A 16,491-nucleotide genomic window follows, 5' to 3' on the forward strand; every position below is an offset into this window, starting at 1 on the left:
TGCATTACTGATGACATAGAAAAACAAGTTACATTTTGGATTTTTTTTCCCTGTCATTTTCGGTTATGTGAAACAACATGGGAAATGCCAATAAGATGTCATTTCAAATGAATACATATCCCTACTTTTTACATTTTATTTTATTTGATATTCAGAGCAATTTAAATGGCCAGGAGAAGCTTCTTGCCATTTACATTGCTTATCTGGAGCTAACTGGGCATATCCAGTGCCACTTAATCAGATAATGAAAAGCCAAGGAAAGGGGGCAGAATTTGACATACCGCCTTTTAGTGGTTATAATCAAAAGTTTTATATATTATATACAGGTACTTATTTTATATTTGGGACAGCAGTGGGTTAAATAACTTAGCCAGAGTCACAAGGGAATGAAACTTGGTTCACCTGGTTCTTAGTACCACTGAATATGTCTGTTTAGTACCTACACTAGAGATGGCACTATTTAAATCTGGTTCATTAATGGTTGGAAATCATATAACACAAATCTCCAATACTTTACCCAACCTCCAAAATGTCCAACATTCCTCTCCGTAGAATTACAAATTGTTCAAAATGCTCTCATATATTTCAAATGTAGCAAAATGTGGCCTCAGACATGTTTCGCAACAATTTGCTTTATCAAGGATCCCCAAATAATAAAAACTTTTGAACACAAAAAAAAAAAAAAAAAAAAAGAGTTTTCAGTGCTTTATATCATACTAAACAAACTCATGATATAAAGCACTGAAAACTCTTTTTTAATATTTTACAGGGGGATCCTTGATAAAGCAAATTGTTGCGAAACATGTCAGGAGGTGTACCTGAGGCCACATTTTGCTACATTTGAAATATATGAGAACATGTTGAACAATTTGTAATTCTATGGAGAGGAATGTTGGACATTTTGGAGGTTGGGTAAAGTATTGATTTGTGTTTAGTACCTAAGCATTTTTTTCCCCCAAAATCAGTACTTATATAGGTTTCTCATTTACACATGCAAATCAGCTTTATTGTGACTGAAAAGTCATGAGCCATATGCCCTTCCCCTTTTCACTTATGCAAATGGCACAACCCTTCTATAATCCCATCCTATATACTGTATTAAAGAATGTAACATGAAACATTATGGGCCAGATTCTATAATTGGTGCTCCTTAAAAGATAGTCACCTAAAGTTAGGTGCCTATTGCATGTCAGTCACACTTAGGCACCCATTACAAAATTGTGCCTAGTGGTGCCTAACTTAAAACTTAGGTGCTTGAATGTAGACCAGGGTTTTAAAGGCCTACATTATAGGTGCCTAATTTAGTATTACCAGATTTTCCGTTTGGAAAATCTAGACCCCCTAGGCCTGCCCCCAGGCCCGCCCAGTTCCACCCATTCCCGACCCATTATACCCCTGCCCCAATCCTGCCCCAGCCCCGTCCCCCTACTGCCTGCTCTCATCGGGGAGGAGGACATCCGCGCATGTGCAGATGCCCTCCTGCCCGACGCGATGTGGAAGAAAGCTTTTCAAAACCCGAACAAAGTGCCGGGTTTTAAAAAGCCGTTCGGGGAAATCTGTCCGTCTGGTAACCCTAGCCTAAGTCCTATAGAGAATCATGCCTAGCAGTGCCTAAGTCTTTCTCTACCCCTAAACACTCCTAAACACTTCTACTTTGGTGCTAGGCCAAACTAGGCACCAGGAGATAGAGATCTAGCTTTTGTAGAATTGCACCTAAGAAGATAGGTGCCTATCTCCCAACTAATTTTTTTTTTCAATTATGAGCTTATTAAAGCTCATTATTGAAGCCTATTTACTAATTAAATTATGTGCCTGACTTATAGAATTCCCCCCTCTGTGTTTGGCATCCATGTTTCATATTATAACAGAGTAGGTCAGACATTTTATAACTATAGATTTCTGTAGCAAATGACACCAAAATAGTTTTAATAATATTACATTACATTACATTACATTACATTACATTAGGGATTTCTATTCCGCCATTACCTTGCGGTTCAAGGCGGATTACAAAAGGTTAGTTTAAGGACAGAATTACAATGAATAAAGAATTACAGAGTTACAGAATAACAGAATTATATGAATTGTAGAGAATAGCTAGAGAGGTAATATGAAGATCTTGAGGGCTTTTAGTGGTCGTGTTGTTATTTCTGTCTTAGGAATTTCTTGAAAAGTGTGGTTTTTATTTCTTTTCTGAACGTCTTATAGTCTGGGGTGGTCATCAGAAGGTTGGAGATTTGGTTATCTAGTCTTGCAGCTTGTGTGGCTAGGAGGCCGTCATGTAGTTTTGTTCTTTTCACTTCTTTGGATGGGGGGGTATGAATGGGGAGTGCGTTTTTCTGTGTCTGGTGCTGGTTGCTTGGATGAGGCGATTGTTCAGGTATGATGGACTGTCTCCGTGTAGTGTTTTAAATAATATGCAGTAGAATTTGAATTGGATTCTTTCTTGGATTGGGAGCCAGTGTGAGTTGATGTAGGCTTCGGTGATGTGGTCGTGTTTTTTCAATGAATAGACGAGTCTTAAGGCTGTATTTTGGATTGTTTGGAGTTGTCTTATCGTAGTTGCTGGACATGGGAGGAAGAGAATGTTACAGTAGTCCAGTATTCCTAGTATTAGGGATTGTACTATAAGTAGGAATTGTGTGCTTTCAAAGAATTTTCGGACTTGTCTCAGGTTTCTCATGATTGCGAATGATTTTTGAGTTATTCTTTTTTTTAATTATTTCCAGAACGCCCAATACGCTTTTGGCTCCAACCACTGTTGCAGAAGATCTCACACCATAGCATTGATCCGAGAGACTACACATTTATTCATTACATCATTTGATATAACTTAGAAGACTCTCAAGACTCTTGAAGCAGGCCTGTTTGGCCGAAACATGTACATGTCGAGTCATTGAGTTATTGGATGAATAAAGTCATTTGAACCATCGGATGAGTGAAAGGACATTTTTATAATAGTTTGTGGTCATCATTCTGATTAGGACAATCCCACTCTATATTTGATGTATTTGAGTTTGTGGATTTGTTTCTCCTGTTTTATTCCTTCCCCGGCAAAATAAGGAAAGCCGAAGTTGAATCCTTAATTATATAGATCTCCTTTCCCAAGAAATTAACAAGTTCTCCTGCAAATATAAATGGACAACTTTCTCAGGAATAACCTTCTTTATATAGGGCGGTCAATTCCCAGTGTCCTGATTAGGTGAGCTGCCCTATATTTGTAGGTTTCTATCTCTCGGTAAACAAGTCTGGAGAAAGCATTTGTCTGCCAAAATTTCCTCTGTGATCCTAGGTAAGCCTTGCACCACCTGTTAATCAAAACAACTGCCAAGCACCTGGCAGCATTTTCACTAATAAAATCTCCCAGTACATTCCAAGAACAAGAGGTGCAGAAAAAAAACTTAGAAAAGGCTGGAGGAAGGTTTAAGATAGTTAGATATAAGAGGCATTTAAGATCAGAAAAGAGTGAGGAAATGAAAGGGTAATATGGCTAATACTACTTAGAGAACAATAAAAGGAGTATTTATTCTCAATTGAATATAAAACATTTTGATTTTTTTTTTCTGAGACTACTAGTGCTCTTTTGGCATACCTTGTAGGATGGAATTTGGCTTACAATGACTTTAATCTCTCATTTGGCATTTTCTTATTTGTTTAGTTTGCTCCTTTATGCTATTTAAGAACATAATAATAGCCTTACTGGGTTAGACCAATAGTCCAGCTAGGCCAGTAGCCCATCTTCATGGTGGCCAATCTAGGTCACAAGTACCTGGCAAAAAAACCAAATAGTTGCATCATTCAATGCTACCAATCCAGGGCAAGCAGTGGCTTCCCTCATGTCAGTAACAGACCCTCCAGGAACTTGTCCAAACCTTTTTATAACCTGTTACATTAACCACTCTTACCACAACAACCTCTGGCAATGCGTTCCAGAACTTAATTATTCTCTGAGTGAAAAAATATATATTTCCTCCTATTGGTTTTAAAAGTATTTCCCTATAACTTCATCGAGTGTCCCCTACTCTGTAATTTTTGATAGAGTAAAAAATCAATCCACTCGTACCCTTCTACACCACTCAGGATTTTGTAGACTTCAAGCATATCTCCCCTCTGCCATCTCTTTTCCAAGCTGAAAAGTCCTAACCTCTTTAGTCTTTCCTCATATGAGAGATATTCCATTCCCTTTATCATCTTGGTCACTCTTCTTTGAACCTTTTTAGTTCCACTTTATCTTTTTTGAGATAAGGCGACCAGAATTGAACATAATACTCAAGGTGAAGTCACACCATGGAGCAATACAGAGGTATTATAACATTCTTAGTTTCTTTAACCATCTCTTTTAAAATAATTATTAGCATCTTGTTTGTTTTTTTGGCCACCGCCACACATTGGGTGGAAGGTTTCAGTGTATTGTCTACAATGACACCCCAATCGTTTTCTTGGGTGCTGACCCACAAGGTGGACCCCAGCATCTGGTAACTATGATTTGGGCTATTCTTCCCAATCTGGATCTCATCCTTACTTTCTAAATCCTTCTCCATTCTGTCACACCAGCTATGCTCCATCAGTCCTAATGGGAATTTTCTGTTTAACATTTAAATATAGAAACAGAAAAAAAACGAAGGCAGGTAGAGACCACATGGCCTATCTATCCTGCCCAATTATACCATCCACTATCCCCTTCTCTCTTCTTAGAAATCTAAAGTACTTTTCCCAAGTTATCTTAAATTCAGATACACAATTCCTCTCCATCAGCTCCACCGGAAGGCCATTCCAAGCATTCACTACCCTTTCTGTGAAAAAGTATTTTCTGAAGTTACTTCTGAATCTATCTCCTTTCATCTTAATCCAATGCCCCCTCATTACAGAGTCCTCTCAATTGAAAGAGACTCATCTCATGCCACACAGGTATATAAACATCTCTATTACATCTCCCCTCTCCCACTTTTCCTCCAAAAGTATACATATTGAGATCTTTAAGATTGTCTCCGTATGCCTTATGCTGAAGACCACCAACCATTTTTGTAGCCTTCCCTTGGACTGACTCTATTCTGTTTATATCTTTTTCTTGAAAGTGTAGTCTCCAGAATTATACACAATATTCTATGCATAAATGAAGTCTCGCCAGAGTCCTATACAAGGGCATCAATTCCTCCTTTTTCCTATTGGTCATTCCTCTCCTTAGGCGCCCAAACATTCTTCTAGCTTTAGCCATTGCCTTTTCAACTTGATCTACTGAGTGAAATGATGCGGTGGCCATGTTAGTCCAATCTTCAAGGTAATAAGTAGAAATAAAACAAAAACATAAAGGAAATATATAATACCTTTTTATTGGACTAACTTAATATAGTTTATGATTGGCTTTTGGAGGCTTCGAAAACTAATCATTAACTATATTAACTCCCTCTTTTACTAAAGCGCTCTAACCTATTAGCACACACTAATCAAATTAGTGTGCGCTGAATGCTAATGCATCTATAAACTAACATGCATGCGTTAGCGTTTAGCGTGCGCTAAATAGATTAGCGCACGCTAATCGGTTAGCACACCTTAGTAAAAGAGGGCCTAAGTTAGTACAATAAATAGGTATTATTTTTTTCATTTATGTTTTTGTTTTATTTCTACTTATTACCTTGATCTACTGAGAAAATTGTGATTAAATCCAAGTCTCCTTGAGTTCAGTGATTTAGCTCAAAGTAGTGTTCCTAAGCCTGACAAGCAACCAACATTCAATCATGCCCGTAACACTGACTGGTTGGTCTAATCATCCCTTTTTCTAGTGAAAAAATTAGGTTTACTGACTGTTTTTCATTAAGCAAGACCTATTATACACTGCAGTTTTATCGTTGTAATCAATTTATAACCACATTTCTTAATATGGCTTTATTTACGGCGCTGGCAGTTATAGGCAAAGTTGTAATAAGGCTATGAGAATCTGACAGATCACCTACAGCAGAATAAATGGCTATCATTAGAGATGCCATCTGTTGCTTTGATGGAATAAAATTTGTATATGCTAGAAGGAATAATTAAGACCAGTTTGCTTGCATTTGGGCTACTTATAAAAATTGGCTTTGACTGGGCAGTTAACCATATGGGGAGCTTGGATACAACATGCTTTTGAGGTTAGGAGGGGAAGAGAATTGTGCTTACTGTATATAACTCAAACATAAACCGAGAATATGGGGCCAAAAAATGGCCCCAAAATGGGGGGGGGTCTCAGTTTATATTCAGGTCAACACAGACCTCCTCCCCCCCCAAACCTGTTTGCAGGCCTCTGTCGGGCCTGCCGTGAGACCTGGTGGTCTAGCGGTGGCCAGGACAGGAGGGATCCCTCCCACCTCCTATCCCAGCCAATTCTAATTATTGTTATCGCCCTCCCATCTTGCCCGCATTCGTTTAGTTTCCCTGGTAGTCAAGCGGTGAATCACAGCAGGAGCGACCTTCCTTCACTCCTAGCCGTGCAAAACTGCTAGCGGCTCTGCCCATACTCTTTAGTATCCCTGGTGATCCAGCGGCAGGAGCAACCAATTAGCTAACAGCTCTGCACAGGCAGGAGCAAAGGCAGGTTGCTCCTGCCAATGCAGAGCCACTAGCTGATTGGCTGCACAGACATAGAAAGTGTAATGGATTTGTAGAACAGCCTCCTCTCAGTAGAAGTGGAAGAAGTGAGAATAAATATCATAATTCAAGAAAGCATGATATCAGCATCAATGTGTCTCTGAGGGAGAGAAGATTATAGATAGTGCGCTGTTAGTTTGGATGGTAGACTGGATTGGCAATCTGGTCTTTTTTGACTATCATGTTCTATGTTTCTACAAATTCTTGGGTCTCACTTTATGGGAAATATAAATGGAAATGGAAAATTGTAAACAATGTAAATTGGCAAGATATTCATAAAGTTGGGATGAATGTTGGGATGTTGCCAGAAATAATTCCTAGGTTGTATCTTTATGGTATAGTTTGATATGAGATATCACACAGCCAGGTTAATGGATTTTAACTTTTACCTCCACCCCCCCCCCCCCCATTTTACAAAGATGCATTAGGCTTTTTTTATCGTTGGCTATGGCGGTATTCCGATGCTCATAGGAATTCTATGAGTGTTGGAGCTAATACTTCTGCGGTCATTGATAAAAATGTATAATGCAGCTTTGTAAAAGGGAGGGGGGTAGTTAGAGATAAATGTGCCCTTTTCTTAGTATGGGTTATGTATTTTGATATACCACCTTTCTGTGGTAAAAGTAGTTTACATGTTACCTTTTGCTGACCCTCATGGACTCACATTCTTAGTGCAATGAACTGTCAAGAAGGTGGGGAAGGTGAGTTTTTGCTTATGTCCCATTTTCTCATAAGAAGGGATGGAATAGTGAAAATCTTTTAGGTAATTTCTGTTTCTCTTTCATCATTTCTCAATGCAACCCCTATAGCCAAGAACAGAAGCCCTATGGGGAAAGCCATGGCGAAGAATAGAAATCTAGGGCTACCCTAAATTCTCAGACTAGGTTACTTGGCAGCTGTCTTCCAACCTGATAGATGTGTGAGCTGAGAATTTAGAAAATTAAAGCTGTCTGCCAATACTTGACACCACTGGCCCAACTGACAACCAACCGCTGACGGCTTTGTGGAGAGATCTCAAGTAAATATTAAGTCACTTTGCAGCTGCAAGGCCAGATGTCTAAAACTTATGGAGCAAGTAAATAACTTTAATTTCTTGATTTTATTGCTTCAGTTTAAAATTTAAAAAAGCCTAGTTGTTTCAATGATGGAAATATGCCAGAACAGCTATGGCATATGGTCATTAAATAATGCAAATGCTTTTTATAAGTGCTTTTTTCTTGTTTTCCCATTCTTGGATATCTTCCTTCTTGTCCCTTTCTAAGATAAACTGCCTAATGGTGGTTTAAATTGAAAACTGAAAAATTCATGAGCCACGTTGACTAAGTTTATGACTTCTGCTACAGTACCTTCAAAGAGGAGTAGGTCCTAAGAGATTGAACTGATTAACTTCTGGATGACAGACAGAAGATTTTTGCAATTAGTGAAAAGCACAGTCCTTAACAATAGTGCCAGCCTTACAATTAGTCTTCAAGGGGTCTAGACCAAAAAAATGAATAGATGTGCAAACAAAATCTTTCACAGTGCCCCTATATTTAGATGCACAGAGGGTATCTATGTGGTGCCTATTATAGAATACCAGCATAACTAGGTATATGAAGGCATGGGCATTGGAATGGGGTGGCTACAGGAGCCATGGCCCTCCCCAAAAAAACATTGGCGGTCAGAGATCAGAAGAATTATGGCTCTCCCGATCCCCCACCCATGTCCTCCTTGGTCGCTATCATTTTAAATCTTCAGGAAGCCATCATTGACAATGAGTGTGCCTGCTGCTGTTGGCGTGTCCCAGAAGTCTTCATTCTGCAGCATCTAGTTACATCCTCTCTTCCAGATAATTAGAAAAATCTATTTGGTTCTCTGAAAGAAGTTGGAATTTTTTTTATGTCCTCATTGGCTTATAGTATATCTCCAGCACACACTTCCAGAATCCAGGAGGAAGAACTGAGCATGATATACCTTGGAATACAAATGCCTCAGTACTCAAACAACTTGGAATCCGAACAAAAAATTCAAGCAAATTTTGCCCCAGAATCCGAACTCTGCTTTGGAATCCGAACGCCTTGCACATTGTATGTGTATAATCTGAATGCTGCTTTGGAATCTGAACGCCCTGCACGTTCATGTGTGTTTGTGCAGATAGGAATAGAGGTATGTTATAGGGATAGGAGTAGAGGTAGGCTATAGAAATAGTCAGGGACCACTGCTCAGGCAATAGGCCTGATGGGCCGCCGCGGGAGCGGACCGCTGGGCGAGATGGGCGGAGGCAACTTCTTATGTTCTTATGTTTCCCCAGCGCTCAGGCCACCCAAACGCTGTTCAGTTCATTGTCAGAAGCTGTAATGAAAGCATCTCGTGTGATTTTCGCCTTTGTGTAGTGTAGTGAGGAAAATAATGTGCTGTATTATTATTATTATATGTTAATATTTTACCTTAAAATCCAGTGTATTTACTGTTAAAATTTGAGTTTGTGGGACCAGGAACAGATTAATCCAGTTTCTATTATTTTCAATGGGAAGAAATGTCTCGGAACTCAAACGATTTGGAACTCGAACGGGGTTCTGGAATGGATTCCAAGCTATCACTGTACTTTCCTTTGGATTTAGCCTTTCTACATTGTGGTAGAGTAGAAGCTGAAGATCTGATAGGGAAAGGGATTTTAGGTTCATGCATATACCTCCTCCCTTACCCCTCCCCCTCCACCACTGCTCAGAAGATTGAATGAAGGAATCAAAAGTTGACTTCTGCAAGTTTTACATAATACCCCTGTAGCCTAGAAACACTAGGGGTGTTCAAATAAAGCTGCTATTTTCAAACTCATTTTTTTGTGTGCATCGAATGCTTGTGAAGTAGCTTAGCTGCACTTTCTTGCAGTGCTAATATTAGAAAGCATAATCATTCAGTAAATTGAAAGCATACAGGCATTTAAGTGGCAAGGCTAAGGGGCAGAAAGTAGAACCATCGTGCTGTGTTTACTTCAAACCAATTTCTGATTATTTGCCCCACTGCACTGTTGCAAATTTTTCATCCTCTACTTTGTAAAGTAAAAGCTTTGATGTATCTCATTCCCAATAAAGGAGCATACAGTTGTGTTCTGTTAACATTTTATTCTGTGTTTTCTGCTGCATCAGTTTTTATGTAGTCAATCTGATGTCATCAGCCACTTCACAGCTGCATCCATTAGGTTCAATCACGGTACATTTGTTCAGCATATAGACCCTAGTTTATCTACCAAAAAGCTACAGTAGCTACCTTTACTGCTTTTCATAATTATTTGTGATGTGGCTTCATCCTTCTCCATCTTAAGCAAATCTGTCCTGAGGGTGTGAATTATTGACATATTCAATAGTTATGCAGAATACAGCAGCCTGAATGATACTAAAAGACTCTCTTACTAATGTACAGTGAATAGTTACAGTGTGAATTAGTGCATGAGACCTGTGATAACCATTACCATGCTGACATATCAGCACATGCTAATTTAAGTGCTAGCTGCATCTTTCTTACGGGCAGGTTATGGAAAAGGAATGATCATGGACTGTGTGTTCTACCAAACTGCTGTAAAAAGTGGCCTTAGCGCATGCTTACACAGGTCATTCCCACATGCTAAGCCCATTTTTACCACATGAGTAAAATGGCCAAATTTCCAAGTTTTTTTAAATTAATATCTACACACTAATTTTCCCATCAGTGCATGGCCATTAGTTTGTGAGCTTCTGTTGCTACCTATTTTGTAGGCAATAAGGGGAAAATTCTATAAACAGCGTCCTGATTGTAGGCAGTGGAGGGTGTCCTACTGCTGTCTAACCAGCCAATCAGTATGCATATTCTCTTTAAAAAAAATACAAATGCAAGTCGCCTACATTGTAGGCATTTATTGCGGGTGCAGGGAAGCGCCTAGGGAAGCTTAAGCTCGCCCAAGGCTAGCCTACATTTCAAATAGACGCGGCCACTAAACTGATCATGGTAAGGAAATCTCCCTGCCTCGATAAGCTGAGCAGCCATGGCAAGGAACCCCTAAAACCCACCACAAGTCAGCCGGCATGAGGGATGCCCTCCACCTCCAAACCCCCACACTGTCCACGTTAGGAGGGATGCCCAATCCCTCCTGCCAGCACCCTCCCCCTGGAATTCCCAACAGGAGGGATGTCCATTCCCTCCATCCAGCACCCTCCCAGGATCCCCAGCAGGAGGGATGCCCACTCCCTCCTGCTGGTACCACCCAAACACAAGACCCCCCAAACTCCCTACCCCCTGAAACCTCTCCCCCCGGACCTTTATCAGCAAGGCCAGCTAAAGGCAGTGGCGTACTAAGGGGGGGGCGGGAGGGGTGGTCCGCCCCGGGTGCCAGCCATGAGGGGGTGTTCCCGGCCTTGCCGTTCATTCCCCCCCCCACCCTCGAAGGACCGCTCGCCCCACTGACCTTCCTGCACCACCTGTGAAGCAGCCCGCAGGAGGATCGCGACTTCAGCGATACCTGAGCTGCTTGGGCGCTGCTTCCTGCGCCGCGGTCCCGCCCCTCCTCTGACGTCAGAGGAGGGGCGGGAACGCGGCGCAGGAAGCAGCGCCTAAGCAGCGCAGAGATCGCTGACGTCGGGATCCTGCTGCTGCTGCTTCATAGGTGGTGCAGGAAGGTCAGTGGGGCGAGCGGTCCTTCGGGGGTGGTGGTGGGGGGACTGAACGGCAAGGCCGGGAGCATAGGTAGTGCTGCTTCATAGTGGTGCGGGGAGGCCAGGGGCGAGCGGTCCTTTGGGGTGGGGCGGGCGGGCAGGCAGGCAGGCTTTCAAGGAGGAGGGGGGTGACAGACAGGCAGGAAGGCCTTCAAGGGGGGGCAGGCCTTCAAGGGGGGGACAGGCCTTTGGGGGAGGTGCAGACCTTCAAGGGGGAGGGACAGGCCTTCAAGGGGGGCAGGCAGGCCTTCAAGGGGGGGACAGGTCTACAAGGGGGTGGGACAAGCCTACAAGGGGGTGGGACAGGCCTTCAAGGGGGGAACAGGCCTTGGGGGGGTTCAGGCCTTCGGGGGGGTGCAGGCCTTCAAGGGGGGGACAGGTCTTCAAGGGGGGAACAGGCCTTGGGGGGGTGCAGGCCTTCGGGGGGTGCAGGCCTTCAAGGGGGGGACAGGCCTACAAGGGGGGGGACAGGCCTTCAAGGGTGGTGCAGGCCTTCGGGGGGGTGCAGACCTTCAAGGGGTGCAGGCCTTCAAGGGGGGCAGGCCTTCAGGGGGGTGCAGGCCTTCGGGGGGTGCAGACCTTCAAGGGGGGGACAGGCCTTCAAGGGGGGGACAGGAAGGCAGGCCTACAAGGGGGGGACAGGCCTACAAGGGGGGAGGACAGGCCTTCGGGGGGGTGTGCAGGCCTTCGGGGGTGTGCAGACCTTCAAGGGGGGGACAGGCCTTCAAGGGGGGGACAGGCAGGCAGGCCTTCAAGGGGGGGACAGGCCTACAAGGGGGGGGACAGGCCTTCAAGGAGGTGGGACAGGCCTTCAAGGGGGGTGCAGGCCTTCAAGGGGGGACAGGCAGACCTTTAAGGGGGGACAGGCCTTTGGGGGGACCCTGGTTTAGAAGTACATGGAGGGAAGGGGGTGTTCAAAGAGACGTGCATATGCCAAACTTTGGCGGGGATGAAGAAATAATGGGTCTGAAAATAGAGGAGAGGGAGAGAGATGATGGACCATGGGATTTAGGGAGGGAAGGAACAGAAAGGGAGAGAAATTGGACACAAGGGATGGTGTAGAGGAGGGATAGAGATACTGGATAGGAGGGTAATTGGGAAAAGAAAGGGAGAGATGGTGGACTCGGGTGGTGGGGAAGGAGGGAGAGATGCCGGATGAAAGGGTAGTTAAGAAAAGGTGGATCTGTGGAGGGAGATGAAAAAAAGAAAAGATACCAGACTTCCTGGGGAGGGAAGGGAAATGGAAAGGGAGGACAGAGTTGGCAGATGGATGGTTAGCATGCAGAAAGAAGAAAGAAGGAGACCCCAAGTTATCAGAAGAAAACCAGAGCCTTGGACCAACAAGATTTGAAATATAACCAGACAACAAAAGGTAGAAAAATTAATTTTATTTTCTGTTTTGTGATTATAATATGTCAGATTTGAAATGTGTATCCTGCCAGAGCTGGTGTTGGACTGCAAACGTGAGCTAGGATTTAACAGAGAGAGGAAAAGTCCTTTTTGTTTCTTTATTTTATTTACACCACAGCGCCAGTGTGATTAGGAGAAGCCAAAGGGGGTGAAAAAGCTATAAAACCCACCAGGAGTTTTGAAAAAAATCACCCAACTGGGCAGAAAAATTGAATTGAAAAACCAATTCAATAGGCTGAATCGAATCAAAAATTTTTTTCCTGAATCTGGCAGCATTAGTTTGCGCTACTGTCTTAGACTTTAGGACCTGGGATTGGGGAGAGATGGCATCCTCAGTACTTTATAATGCAAGTGAAACGAGGATTTGGTCAGACTTTTGAAGGGTCTGCAGAAAAAAAATATTGTATAGGCCGGGGACATGAGACAGCAGGAAATGAGAACTTTTCTTCCTTCTATTTTTGTGAATGGAAAGGCTGAGGGTGTCAGAGAGTTCAGTTAAAATATGTGCTTTATAAGAAAATATAATAATGTGTTTTATAAAGTTTATAGCATAGCTGGCCTACCCAGTGAGGTGTTCCTAGTGGTGGTGGTGGCAGCGTGTCAATGTGTTGAGAGGAAGAGGTGGTCTGGGAAATTCTGCTGAGCAAACTCCGGGCCCATTTCCACCCCCCAGTTAGTCCACTCCACTCAACTGGTTCACACACTGAGTGGGTCTTTGGGTGTTGTTTTGGGATCTCTTCCAGTGGTTTATCAGTATCTCCTTCTGGTCCAAGGAAGGAAACTTTGTTATCCTTAGCATTGACCTACAAAATATGTTTGTAACAGCGCTGCTTGTGTGGCATTAGGCTATTAGATCGAAAGAAAAAAACAGACCTTTGCACATTTTTGCACTATATGGTGGGTGTAAGAGGAGATTCACATTTCCTGCACAGCTAAGTCCATGTGAAGTTACCTTGTGCTGTATTTGACATCTAGCAAGGTCTCTGTTTGAAAGGAAAGATCTAAACTTAAAAATGAAGTGGCCAGAAGTTATGGTAAAAGCAGATAGTGTAGCTGGTTTTAAGAAAGATTTGGACAAATTCCTGGAGGAAAAGTCCATAATCTGTTATTAAGACATGGGGGAAGTGTCTGCTTGCCCTGGATCGGTAGCATGGAATGTTGCTACTCTTTGGGTTTTGACCAGGTATTAGTGTCCTGGATTGGCTACCATGAGAATGGGCTACTGGGCATGATGGACCATTGGTCTGACCCAGTTAGGCTATTCTTATGTTATGTTCTCATCTGTAGGGGCCTTTGTTTTCCACTTCTTATTTTAATGTATTTTTTTTTCTGGGAACTTATCAGTGTTTTTTATAATGGGAACAAAAATGGAAGAGAATTAATGTGGGTGGGATGAGGGGGTAACTAATTTCTTCAGCTAAATAATTCAATCCACCTCAACCAGACATAGGAGAACTCACGCACCATTCACACACCCTCCGACCAAAAACGTCAAAAGAAAAAAACTGTTCGACAACCTCCTAGCCATTCGAGCTGCAACACTCGACCCCCAACTCTACAACCAATTGACATCGACCACAGACTGCAAAACCTTCAAAAAGAAATAAAAACCCTTCTATTCAAAAAACACATAAAACCGAACTAACACAATCAGAACTGTCCCAAGCATCACCTGCAACTACTCCATATGTACTTCTGATGTCATGACAATTCAGACATAATTTATGTTATGTTATGTTTGGAATATAAGAAAATTTTCACTGCCTGTTTCTATTCTGACCATTTATTCCGTTTCATGGTCATTACAAAAAAATATTTTTTTACATGGGGGGGGGTGTAAAAAAATGATGGGCCCCGGGTGCCACATACCCTAGGTACGCCACTGGCTAAAGGGATACCTATTCCCTCTAGCCCTCTTTGGAATGGTGGCCTTCCCCTTTCCGGTGCATCCTGGGATGCACTGGAGAAAGGCCTGAGGCATAGATTAGCTCAGGCACCTAAGGACCCTCCCATAGGAGGGTTTTTAGGCACCTGGGCCAACCGGAGTCTTAGGCCTCCTTCCCAATGCATTCTGGGATGCATTGGGAGTTGCCTAAGACTCTGATTGGCCAAATTTCTAAGATCCCTACCATAGCCCAGCTTTGAAGCTCAGTCAGGGGGGGGGGGGGATGGGATGAGAGAGGAGGAACAAGCCTTTGGAAACAAATAACTCGATTCTGTCACCAGTCAACAAAGCTGGGAGGGGTGTTGTGTTTGTATTTTGTTTGCAATTTTTTACAAATAGAAGTATCTGAAGCAATCAGAATAACATTTGCCTTCTCTAATTATGCAATTGGGAGCAGAGAATCACAAGAAAGGAATATAGGTGCTCACAGTTGGTCAAAATGAAGTGCCCCCCCCCCCCCTTACCTATTCTATAAATTAGCATGCATTACTATATTCTAGTAAACATCTGTGCCTACTTTTACCATAGGAAAGCATGCACTTGCTTATTTCATATACAGTGGTGCCTCGCATAACGGCCGCCTCGCACAGCGAACGCTGCGCACAACGAACTTCTTGTCTTGATCCGTACAACGGACTTCGTTTCACACAACGAAGTCGCCCGAGCTGCATCGCTTAACTGGCGCTACATATTTTAAACCTCCCCCCGCCGCCACCGCATATGTTTAAACCTCCCCCCGCCGCCACCGCATATTTTTAAACCTCCCCCCCGCCGCCTGGGCCTGCGCTGATCTCTGAATGGCTGCAGTCAGCTCTCGCGGGACTCACAAGAACTAACTGCAGCCAGCTCTCGTGGGACTCACAAGAACTAACTGCAGCCATTCGGAGATCGGCATGGGCCCACACAGGCGTGCAGAGGAATTGCTCCTGATCTCTGCGCTTCTGGCCTGTACGCCACTGGCTGGGAAAGATGGGAGGAATTAAAAAAGGTACTGGGGAGTATGTGGGGGGTGATTATAATACACAGCAAGGATCAACAAAACCCCTGTCTCCCCTCCCCTTCACATATATCCCCTCTATATCATGCTAACAGCTCTAACAAGGTAAATTTATCTTTTTTTATGTCATCTTAGCATATTTTATGCTACAGAACGAATTATTTTTTTTTACATGTATTGTTATGGGAAAATGCGTTTCACATAACGAACTTTTCGCATAACAAACTTGCTCCTGGAACGAATTAAGTTCGTTGTGTGAGGCACCACTGTACTCACAAGCAGGTACTGACATTTTGGCAACCAATCATGTAGCTCGTCTTTATAAGGCCAACTTTTGTGCAAGGTGAGACTGAGCTCCATGTGAAGGAAGTTATTAAAAAAAAAAAAAAATAAAACCTGTTGTATCAGCCCTTCACAGAAACAAGGCTTTCTGACACTTTGTGACTCTCATAAAAGTACTGTACTATTATCATGATTCCAGGTACCAAACTGATTGCACCATGTTGGGACCATGCAATAAAGAGAGTTTGCTGCAGCAGCTGTGTATTCTGAATTACAGATAGCAGCACTGTGCATCAGTGATTATGCCGGTGAGAGATGGAGGTTGGGGTGACAAAATGGGAAAGGGACCAGATGAGTGAGTAAGGGGCTAAGGGTACATGGGTGATCAGTGGGAAGAATCAATTCATAATGAGAGATGAACTGGAGGAGATGGGGGTAGGGAATGCAGGCATGGAGAAGGGAAAGAGCTGAAAACAGACAGCAAAGGGACATGTGCAAGGGGAGACAAGCTAGATAGGGGGAAAGTTGAGGAAAACAGAAGATAAGGGGAGATAAGCTATAGGACAGTGTTT

This window comes from Geotrypetes seraphini, chromosome 6, assembly GCF_902459505.1.
Source record: "Geotrypetes seraphini chromosome 6, aGeoSer1.1, whole genome shotgun sequence".
NCBI lineage: Eukaryota > Metazoa > Chordata > Amphibia > Gymnophiona > Dermophiidae > Geotrypetes > Geotrypetes seraphini.